A 12,226-nucleotide genomic window follows, 5' to 3' on the forward strand; every position below is an offset into this window, starting at 1 on the left:
ATGGGCTTCCCATACATCTCCTGATTCCTGGCATACTTCAATTGTAATTCCAGGCCACAAGTCTGGTAAAGACCCAGAACTGCCATCTAGTTATAGGCCCATATCCTTGACCAGTTGCATATGCAAATTATTTGAGAAAATTATCAACAACAGACTTGTGTGGTATCTAGAATCAAAAAATCTTTTATCTAACAGACAGTTTGGTTTTAGGAAAAACCGAAGTACTCTAGACCCTTTGCTGATGTTATCAAGGGAAATTTCAAATGCGTTTTCTAACCAAAACCAGGTGGTGGGTGTCTTTTTTGACCTCGAAAAGTCATATGACACCACCTGGAGGGGTGGTATTTTAAAGCAATTGGCCTCGTGGGGTATAGGAGGACATATGTTCTCTTTTATTGAAGAATTTTTATCAAACCGCTCAATTAAAGTGAGAGTATGGTCAGAACTATCTTCATCCTACATGCAAGAAGGAGGTGTCCCCCAAGGCAGCGTATTGAGTGTGACCTTGTTTGCTGTTGCTATTAATAGTCTCATTAGTCACATACCTCCTGGCATACAAGGATCACTATTTGTCGATGACTTTGCAATTTATTGTAGTGGATCATCTGCACTACAAGCATGCCAAAATCTTCAAATTGCAATAAATGCTGCTTCCGCATGGGCAAATTCTCGTGGATTCATGTTTTCTCCTCAGAAGACCAAAGCCATTCGCTTTACTCGTACTCGTAAAAGGGAAGAGATCCCCACCCTTTTCTTAAATGATTGTATTTTGCCATATGAGGATAGTGTCAAGTTTCTTGGAGTCATTTTCGACAAGAAAATGACATTTGGTCCCCATATAAATGACCTATCTATCACGGTTAAGAAGTCACTGAACATTCTGAAAGTGATATTGCATTTTGATTGGGGTGCTGATAAAACAACTTTGCTTAGAATTTATACATCTTTGTGTCTGAGCAAGTTAGACTATGCATGCCAAATATATGGGTCAGCTACAAAGACTTTACTTGGAAAACTTGATATTGTTCACAATGCTTGGCTTCGCATTTGCACAGGTGCTTACAGAACATCTCCCATTGACAGTCTCTATGTTGATTCTGGCATACTTCCCCTTTCCATTCGCAGAGAGGAGTTGAGTTTGAGGTTTTTAGCTAGGTCCCTTGCTGTGAGAAACAATCCTAACTGTAAATATGTTAGGGCGCCTTTAGATCGGGCTCCTAACAGATCTAGAGTGCCTAAGCCTTTGGAAGTACAGCTGAAAAATGATGCTAGAGAAGTAGGCTTGTTAACAGCACAGATAGCAGAGGTAGGATATCCCAAGTCTCCTCCTTGGTGTAATCCACCTGTTAAAGTATGTTTTACGGCAGGAGGGAAAAATATCTTACCTAGTAGGGTAATGAAAAGTGAGTTTTTAAATCATGCTGCTCAACATCATGGGAAACATGTTTTTACAGATGGCTCCAAATCGGCTGCAGGAGTTGGAAGTGCAGCTGTGGTGGGGGATATTGTTATTAGAAGGAAACTCCCATCCTCTTGTTCAATTTTTACTGCTGAGCTGTACGCAATAATTCTCGCAGTCCAACATATTTTTAAAAATGGCAACCAAAATAGTTTTTATACAATTTTGACGGATTCCAATAGTGTTTTACTCTTATTAAAACAAATTATGCCAGGCCATCATCTAGTACAAGAGGTGCAGGACTGGTTGGTACTTCTGCAGTCTAGGAAGAGTATCAGTGTTCACTTCTGTTGGGTCCCTGCCCATGTTGGGGTGGATGGGAATGAACAAGTAGATAAGGCAGCAAAGGAAGCTTCTGAACTGACCACCAATACAAAATTGAAACAAATCCACCCATTGGTGGATAAATGGTCATCTTGTAATTCTACAAGTAGAAGGGATACCATTATTATAACTAGGCTGTGTATTGGCCATACACATGCAACGCACAATTATTTAATGAAGAGTGGGGAAGGGAGACAGGCCACTCTTTGTAATACCTGTCAAGTGACAATGGATGTTAAACATATTTTAGTCGATTGTCCTGTTTTTAATCTTCAGAGGAGGACACATTTACTCCAGGACAAACCTTTAAGAGATATACTGGGGGAAAACTGTAATACCCTGAACTTGAGAAAATTTATACAAAGTATTGGGTTATATTATGAGCTATAATTGATTTTATTAATTTATTTATTTATTTTACCCTTTTAATCCCTATTTATTTCACATCTAGATTTTATTGTATGAAAGTGTTACGATTTGTATTAAAGGTTAAAATGATACTAAATGGTGTGAGTGTACAGATATGATTGAATGATTTTCGTTATATAGCGCTGAATGGCCTTTGATGCCCCAGTGCTTGGCTTAATGCCTAAATCCTATATTCAATTAAATTCAATTCACATCGAGAGTCCATTCTAACGGCAGTACTTGATGACGGCGACTTAGTCCATCCGCCAACACGTTCCCTTGAACAAATCGAGGGATCAGCGTAACCTTAAATTTTTCTGCCCACAGAAGGAGATCTTTTGCAAGGTTGTAGAGGGTGAAGGAGTGCATTCCCCCTTGTTTCCTGATGTAGGAAAATACTGTCTAATTGTCTCCGTGAACTGCTACCATCTGCCCCGTCACGAGATGAGAGAATGCCTGAAGTCCCAGGAACACTGCTAATAGCTTCCTCACGTTGATATGAAGAGAGCGCTGCATTTCCGACCATTCCCCCGACGTTTTGTTCTTCCCCAACAGGGCTCCCCAACCTGCGTCGGAGGCGTCTGAAAAGAACTGAAGGGTTGGGTGGAGCAGACAAAGTGAAAGACCCTCTACCAGTCTTGGTTTTGAAAGCCACTACGCTAAGTCCTCCTGGATTTCGTCTGAAATCGAGAATATTGTTGAGTCCGGTTGAGTCTTTCTGCACCATGAAGCTTTCAGGAAGAATTGCATGGGCCTCCCTCATGTGCAGCCTTCTGAGTTTGACAAGCTGTTCCACCGAAGCTAGTGTTCCTAACAGACTGGTCCATTGGTTGGCGGAACAGGACTTGCGGTCCAGGAAGTCCTGTACTACTTCCAGACACGACTGGACACTCTTTGGTGAAAGAAAAGCCCGAAAAACTCGAGAGTTCAGAGTCATCCCCAAATAGAGAATGTTCTTTGTCGGAATTAGCCAAGATTTCTCCTCGTTTATAAGAAGACCTAACGAGTGAGTTAATGAAAGAGTCCTCTTGAGATCCTTCATGCACTAACTTTCCGGAGAGGAGCGGAGAAGCCAGTCATCTAGGTAGAGTGACACTGATGCCCAGGAGGTGTAACCATTTTCCCAGAGGAGTCAGCGCTCGTGTAAATATTTGCGGGGCTGTCGAGAGGCCGAAGCAAAGAGCTCGAAACTGGTAGGTCTTGCCCATGAACACAAACCGAAGGTATTTCCTGGAGTCCTGGTGAATTAGAATGTGGAGATATACGTCCTGCCCATTCAGTTATACCATCCAGTCCCCTTGACAAAGGGATTCCAACACTGAACGAGTCGTTTACATATTTAATTTGGTGTTCTGGACGAAGTAATTCAGTGCGCTTACATCCAGTACAGGCCTCCAGCCCCCCGATGACTTGGGGACTACAAACAGACGGTTGTAAAACCCCATGGATGGTCTGTCGCTTATCTCCTCTATGACAGCCTTCTGCACGAGAATCTCTATTTCTCGGGTTAAGGCTACAAACCTCTCCGAGCCTGGAGAGTAGGCGGGTAATGTGATGGGAACATTGGATAGAGGCGGAGTGTCTTTGAAAGGAATGGAGTAACCGAACCGGAGAACTTGGGTCACCCAGGGCTCTGCCCCTCTGCGACTCCATTCCTCCCAAAAAAGGCTCAATCTGCCCCCTACCGTAGCATGAAGGATTGAAGAATCACTTGGATGATTTCGTGTCTGGCTTGGTCGAGGACTTGGTTGGGTGTCGTAAATTCGATTGAGGCCTGATGAATGGTCTAGACCTACCCCCTCAAAAGGGTTTCTTCTGCAAGGGTGATTCTGAGGTGGTAGTCGTCAAAGGCGAGGGTTTAACCCGCTTAGAAGACATGACAAACAAGTCATTAGTAGACTTCTTTTCCAGTGTGGAAAGAATCTTGGCCACTATTTCTTCGGGAAGCGAATGATCCTTGTCGAGAGGAGAAAACAAAAGGCTGGACTTCTGAGGCGAAGCGACTCATTTGCCTTTGTGATTGCAGAACAATGCTGCACACTTCTCCATCGGCTCCTCCAGTAAAGGAAAAAGGGCCCAATGAGTATTCATGTTTTTTTTATATCAGTGATATAAAAGCATACATTTTTATTAACTATAGTAATCACTATTGTTTATAATAGCTTAGTATAGTAAGCTTGAAAGGAAGTGGAAAAGACATATATCTGTGTTTCCTCTCCCAGGCCATTGCTGAGACTGCGTCAGTAAAAATATTTAGTATCCCTGATAGGGAGAATACAAGGTAGAAAAACTGTAGGAACTAGAGTTAGAGTTAGTGTCTATACTAACATTATCCACTTTTAGTATATATTAATACTGATCGGTGATTTTTTAGGGTCCTGATGATAAAAAAAAAACCATCTGGGTGTTGAGGGAGTATTCAGCCTCAACATAATATTGTAGTCCTAACAATTGACTGTGATAGGAAACACAGAGTATGTTAGAAAACGTGTACTACAGTTTAGTTGTATACTGTAGTTTAGCCGGCGGCGCTGCCGGTGTTAGGTTAGTACCTGGCGGTACTAACTGATAGAGGGAGAAAAAGCATTAAGGAAGGAGAGTTCCTATTATCATTGTTAAACATAACAGTTGGAAGTGTAGGAGAACTATCAGGCTGCCTACTGTCTCCTTGCCAGAATGAAAGTTCCAATGGAAGGGGTAAGACACTGTTGGATTCTGGCTTCCACCCATCCACAAAAGGCCTGTCGCTGGTATGACGTCGGCGGCAATAAATGTGGATGGCAGGCCAAGGGAGGGCTGAGGACTTCCCAAAGTATGTTAGCTTTCCCCCCAATAATATTCACTTCTTGTGAAGGAAGGAAGTAAGGGGGAAGGTGGCAGAGACTGCTGAACTATCTGCTACTGGCAGGGAGGAAAAATTATTTTAGGTTTCGTTTTAAGTTTAAAAATCAACAATTTCGGCCAGGGAGTGGTTACTCTTCTCATTACTCATACAGTATTTTGGCGGGCATTTTTCTTAGATCATCATCCTTCTTTCGCTATTCTCGTACCATCTTCTCGGTCACATCGAATTTTCTTGCGGCAGCAGTTGTTTGAGTCCTTAGCCACTTCTATAACTTTCAATTTGAAACTTGCTTCATATTTTCTTTTTGTTGGTGGTTCCATGCTTGATATGGGTATAAGTTCAAAAAAAAAAAAAAAATTTGGCTGGTTTGGATAGAAGTTAGAAACAGACTGAATAATAAAGTCTTCACAGTGGAAAACTTTTTATCGTAGGCTAACTGTTTGGAATAGTCTAACGATTGTACTGTTAAGATTGTTGTCATTATTGTTTTGTCGTTAGCAGTATTTTGTGATTGTTAACAGCCATTAATGAGTCGGGTTTCTAATTGTTTAGTACAATTCAGTCATACAAACATACCATAAGTCATTATCGTATTGTTGGAGGTTGTTTTGAAAAAGAAGAAGAATCAGTAAAAGAAGAAGAAAAACAGGAGGTACGGGCATTTCGTACGCGAGCAGCTGATAAGCGTAAACAAAACAATGCAGGCTAAGTGACGTGTGTTCTAGGAAAACAATGATAAAGGATTTGTTCTATATAATTTATTTTGAATTTATAAGGATAGAGGAAGTAATATCATCATCTTTACATAACCTATATTTCATAAGATACCTGCTGTTGCAAAAGCTAACATGGGCTATGCACAGATGGTTTTATGATGGAGCAGTCATCTTATACTACCGGTATGAGATAAATTCATAAAAATTTTCTCTAATTTTGTACCTCGTCTTATATAAAGGTCGCCTCATAGAGGAAATATACAGTAATTATCTTTTGATTTCAATTTCAAATGTACACTCCTTAATTTTAATAACCATTGTAAGTGTTTCCTTCCCTTGTAGAAGTTCCCTTCTCAGCGGCCAATTTAGATTTTTTTTTTTATGTATGATTTTAATGTCATTTTTCCTCTTTTGATATTAAATTACCCAAAAAACACGAAAAAAATCTACCTTGAAAGCATGCTGCCTCTATTTAAATTGGATTCCATGTATGCTAGTAAGAAGTGAAACGGCTTACCTCTGAATAATATTAAGGAAATTTAGTTCTAGCTGGGTCCCCTTGCCCTGTTTAAAATCAATTAGTGTTGCCCAGTGCCCAGTTCCCTTGACTGTTTACCTGTTGCCCAGATTTCTGGGTATTCCACCGTTTGATCTTTTTGTGTAGTGAACATTGGAGTGTGGTCGGCAATCGGACACTAGGCAGTCTTAGTGCTACATCTGGCCACAGTCCGCCAACCACCACCCATAAGTTTTGGTGGCCAGACCCGGGAAGCATCTATCTTTAAATATGGCATCGTTATTGACCAAGGGTCGAAAGCCAATAGGAGGCTTAGTTGGGATGTGGAGGGCCTCGTCACGATTGTCAGTGACCTGGCAACTCGGGTGAAGTCCCTGACACTTCAGATGGGGCTGCTGAAGACCGTTGCCGCCACCAACATGTCACATCGCCACTGGGGTCACAATCATAGTGACCACCAGTGCCCCTTCTACGTCCTCGGCTTGGCTGAACATCTATGGTCTAGCCATTCTTGTAACTGGAACACTGGGCCAGGGATTGGAGGTCTCCAGCCCCCTCCAGGGTTCTCACCGATACTTCCACCTGTACCAGGCTTTTGGGAGGCTCCTGCTTGGGGTGGACTTCTTGCCTACTTGCCTATTCCGGCAACTAACCCCTTCAGTCCGCCAGAGACTAAAGCCAGTGGGCTAGGGGAGCAGTTCATGTATAACCCGGCCAAAACCAGTAGGCCAGAGAAGTCTTACGCAGCTATGGCTGAGGTAATTTTTGCCTAGGCAGGGACCATTCCAAAGCAGAGAGGCCAAGCTAAGGAAAAGACCAGACCAGCTATACCCGAGATGACGTCATCACAGGAGTCTACCAGTGAAGATTCTGGTAGTGAGACGTCTGGTGATGCACTATATAGGGGTTTGTGTCTAAGAAAGCTTTGTTGTTTCTATGTTATGAAACACTTGTTTTTATTTTTTTTTAATACCCCTCTGTGCCCTCCAAAAATGCCTTAATCCGTTATTTTTTTCAGGTATTGACAGCAGCCCCCTACACTCAGTAGGGAGTGTAAGGGAAGTTTATTCTTCAGAGTACTATATGTATATAGAAAAGAATGAGTACATCTGTCCCTGGAATCCAATGTATCGCAAAAAATTATTATCTCGTTTTGATAGAAATAAATGATCCATTGATCAAAATGGGTGAAACGGGAGAAAGTGGAGATATAATCTCAGTTTCAAGGCTCAACTAGAAGATGATGTCATTAGAAAAGCTTTGACATCAGGCACAGATCTTCGTCAGTATTCTCAGTCAGTTGAAAAAGAGCTTCGACAGTTGGAAAACTTGAGTATCCAAGTTTACCCCAACAAGGCTCAAGATATTGTTACTCTACATCACCAGGTCACAGAATGTGATTCCATACTGGAACTTAGTGATGGACAGTTTTTTTAAATATTTGCCCCAGAACCAAGTGAACATAAAGTGGCATAGAACAGTTTTTTGCAGTGATAGCCAAACTTTTAAGCGTTGTAAACTCCTAAACCCAGTGGATTGTTCATGTAGATTATGAACCACAGTGTTGCGGGGTTCTCCCTTAAGCTTAGTGTAGGAGTAGTGTTTTCTTGTTAAGATTATTGGTATACCCAGGCAATACACACAGTTGTGTGTATCATGTACTAAAACATGCACATGTGAATAGTTCTTGTTTATCTTATCTTGAGGCTGGAGTGTAAAGGGATGTTAATTTTGCTTTTAATTGATTATTTGAATTGACAAAACCATATTAATGTATTCCTAACAGTTTTTTTTTCCTTTACAAATAAATATTTTTTTGCTTGTTTTTATGAATACAGCATTTCATTCCAGTTCCTTACACCAATGTGCTCCCCTTCTCAGCCACTGTTTTTTTTCTTAGTTTTTAAATCTTTCTAATAAGTTATTTATCATATATAAGTTATTTATCATATTTTTTTTCTCCCACACTGTGTCCCGTTATCAGTTAATAAATGTTCCCTTTCACCTAATGTTCTGACCCTTACTTAAACTTGAGGCTATCTAACCTTAAATTCAAGCTATTCACATATACTACTCATTTTTCCCAGAAATGAGTCAGCGGTCACGCTACGTGTTTACCCTGCAAGATTAAGGCGGGGGAAAATAAAAAAAAAGAACTAAGCTTCTAGCTGGGTCCCCTTGCCCAGTATAAATGAAGGGGTGGTACCCAGTGCTCTGTTCTCTTGAACTGTTACCTAGATTTTTAGGTATTCCACCGTCGTATATTTGTTGTGTAGTGAACGTCGTGTTGTGGTCGGCATTTGGACACTAGGCAGTTCGGGTGCTACCTTTGGCCACAGTCCTTAAACCACGACACTGACACTTCCAGCTCCTGTTTCAGTGTCAGCCTAACCGACATTGTCTCCACTGACTGTGTCCAGTCCCTCCAGGCAGACCGCCGTCTGTCTGACCTGCTCAATGCCCTTGATTGCAGGAAGAGCCCCAGGCCTGGGACCTTCCAGCTAGAAACTGGCCAGAGTTTTGCCTGATTCCCGAGGGATTTTGAAGCCTACTGTGCCGGTAGATTTACCACAGGAAGCTCTGTCCGGTGGACTGCTGAGCTGGGAAAGTTTCTGGAAGGGGAAATCAAGGAGGCTTTTTGGCAATAGGGTGTCCCGAGATCTTATACCCCCACAAGAAGGAACGCCTCCTCGACTGGTGCCGAGAAGCCCGAAAGAGGCGTGATGCAGCGAGGAAGGCCCGTTTCAGCAGTGTCACCTGTAGAGAGGGTTAGGTGCTGAAGATTTATGCTGTGTGGTTGGCTTCCCTGTACAGGTCGACCTATCTTTGGCGTAGCTTGGACCAGAGAGAGCTGAGGTGAAAGCTCCTTAGAACGGTTCCGAACAAAGCTGCGAGTTGGCTGGAACAGTCTCTGGCCACCATCAATGTCTCCGCTGGTTATCAGGCCACTTGGCAGGATTTTCTACACCTGTTAAGTGTTTTCGACAAAGCATCTCGTCAGCAAAGCCAGAAGGCAGAGATCTTGGCCATCAGTTGTGTGGGACAGTCATGGCATGGCTTCTATGCCAACAAGGTTGCCATGGCTGCCCCAACCGTTCACCTGGACCTTAACGAGTGTATTCATGCACTCCTCCTCGACCTGTCCCCAAACCCACACCCATGGAAGTGCACCTGCCAAAATCTCGTACCCCAGATAGTTTTCCGTTGCAGAGGAGGTACTTTGCTTAGTGCAGGAATCCAAGGCACCTTGTGGATGAGTGTCGCAGACGCCTCAACCTGTGCCTACCCTGTGGCTCAGCCAATCACCATTTAGTTCAGTGTTTGCAACAGGCGCCACTAATGCACAGAACACCTGTCCAGATGACAGCTACTGCCTGCAGCCCTGGGAGGGAGACCACCTCCATTCAGCCTCCTACAATGTGGAGAGCAATACCAGTGAATGCTACTCTTACCCCGTCGTCCTACTCTGGATCAACCAGCAGCAGGAAGAGCCGAAGTGGGAGCGAGTCCAGTGCTTCTTCTCGGACTGTTGAGAAGAGGAGGAGGAGTAAGAGATCAAAGCCGAGGAAGTCATCAAGAACTGAGGAGTATCATAGGGCATTAATTACCAGAACTTTGGTGTAGAAGATGAGGCTACATTGAAGAAGGGTGTGAGTGCTAGGAAGCTTGCTCCTAGTATTCCAGTGGCAGCCTCGGAAAACTCCACCTCAAAAGGTCATTGCGCATCCATTGACTCTCAGGGTTAGCTAGTTAATGACTGGTCCATTGACACAGTCCAGAGCTTCTCCAACTGACTCCTCCAAGGAGGGGGCAGGAACTGAGGCTGTATTGAAAACCCTTCATAGGGTTAACCTGGCGCAATTGGCTCCTGTACCACTCATGGTTTTCCCAGTGACCATGTCTAGAGTTTTCATCGAGAGAATTGGATGCTCTCATTGACTCTGGAGTTGAGATCAACCTCCTGTCATCGAGAGTAGTGCAGGATTACCAGATGTATATGGTACCCAACACCATTGGTCTAAGGATTTAGGGCAAACAGGACCTATAAGACCTTAGGTAGTGTACTTTTGACCCCCTCTACTGCATGGAGTGACATTCACCCAGTGTGTGTTCCATGTAGTGCCTTCAGGGACTAAGGCTGAGTACGTAGTGCTTGGTTACCAGTTCTTGAGAGCAAATGGGGTGATAGTTGACAGAGCCCGAAATTGGCCGAGTGTTGACAGTACTCCCCAAGACCCTCTTTGGGCGCATTATGTCCCGATACGTGGAGCCTGTTGTCAGCAAGTGCTTGTTGCACCTGAAGTCCACGCAGCCGGTTCAATCAGGATTGCCAGTATTGAGCCCGTACTTGTTCCTATTACTGTAGACTTTCCTAAGGGACTTGACACCTCTTTTGGGTGTTCTGCTTGTCTCACCAACTGTTGGCTGGAGGTGTATTATGTCTGCGACATCATAAACCCTGGTCTGTCAAGAAAAGCTACAGCAATCCCTGGTATCCTAGAACTGAAAGATGGTAAAGTCTCTGTGTTAATCAAGGGTTCATCTGAAGAAACTGCCAAGATCAAGTACGGTAATCTCTTGAAGGTGTTCACCATGGCAATGGTGGATGCTCCCCTATTCTGCCTGATAGCACAGGAGTGCTACCTGATGCCTGAACAGAGCATATTGGAATAGATAGACAGATCTCTGACGAGCTGGACTCCTCTTAGAAGGACCAGTTATGTCAAATGCCTCTGTTATCTTCTGGTCATCAGTACTGGTGACGATGATGTGGGAGAGTGCTCAAGCACACCAATACGCATTCACCTATATGATGAGACATCAATTTATCAGAGGGTTTGACAGTTTGCAAAACCCGTTGTTGGTGCCATCGAGGAACAGTGCAAGGAATTCCATGAACTGGGTACTATTGAACCCAGCATTTCTCCTTGGTCTTCACCCAGTGTTCCAGTCCAAAAAAAGGACAATAGTATACGGTTGTGTGTGGACTACCGTAGTCTGAATACGGTGACTGTCTCTGATAATTTCCTGAGGCCAAACATGCAGACTCCATATTTGTGCTTCAAGGAGTCAAATACTTTACAACCCTTTACCTGGTTCGTGGATACTACCAGTTACCGCTGGCAGAGGACAGTAAAGAATACATGGCTTTCTCTCCCACTTTGGGAAACTGGCAAGACAGACACTTATCGTTTGGACTGAAGAATGCACCTGCAGTGTTCCAGAGAGAAATGCAGAGTATTCTCCAAGAGTTCTTGAAAGCCAAGGTGGTTGTCTACATTGATGATATCTTGATACTTGGGTCTTCTTTCGAGGAACATCCAAAACTGGTAGAGCGAGTTTTGGCTACACTCTAAAAGCACGGACTCAAGATAAAGCTCGGGAAGTGTTCTTGGGTTCAAGCTGAGTTCCAGTATCTTGGTCATCTGGCTGGACGTTCTGGTATGCGTAAGCTGCCAGAATACATCTAGATTAAGTGGAGGACTTCCCTAAACCTACCACTGTGTGTGAGCCATGGTGATTCCTGGGACTGGTGCTCACAGGTAGCCAAACCATGATATGCAAAGACTTGAGAACGAAAATCCCAAGGGACTAAAAAACTGAAATGCACTGCAGAAATGAACTGTGCCTTTGTGCGCTTGAAGGAACTGATCAAGCAGGACTTATGTTGTCGTACCCTGACTACTCGCTGATGCTAAACCCTTAAGGTGAGGATGCTGGTGCTTGTTTGTACTAGGAGTCCTCGGAGCATCCAGGGGAGGGTCAAGTGATAGTTTACGACTCCATGACCTTCCTTGACTACGAGACCCGTTACTCTACCATTGAGCGTGAGTTGTCTGCTCTGCGATGGGGAGGGAAAACATTCAGGGCCTTCCTCTATGGTCAGTTCTTCGTGATTCATTCTGATCACCAAGGACTAGTCTGAATTTAACTTTATTGTTAACTACTGTCCAGGT

This window comes from Palaemon carinicauda, chromosome 4 (genome assembly GCF_036898095.1).
Source record: "Palaemon carinicauda isolate YSFRI2023 chromosome 4, ASM3689809v2, whole genome shotgun sequence".
In the NCBI taxonomy this organism is placed as follows: Eukaryota; Metazoa; Arthropoda; class Malacostraca; order Decapoda; family Palaemonidae; genus Palaemon; species Palaemon carinicauda.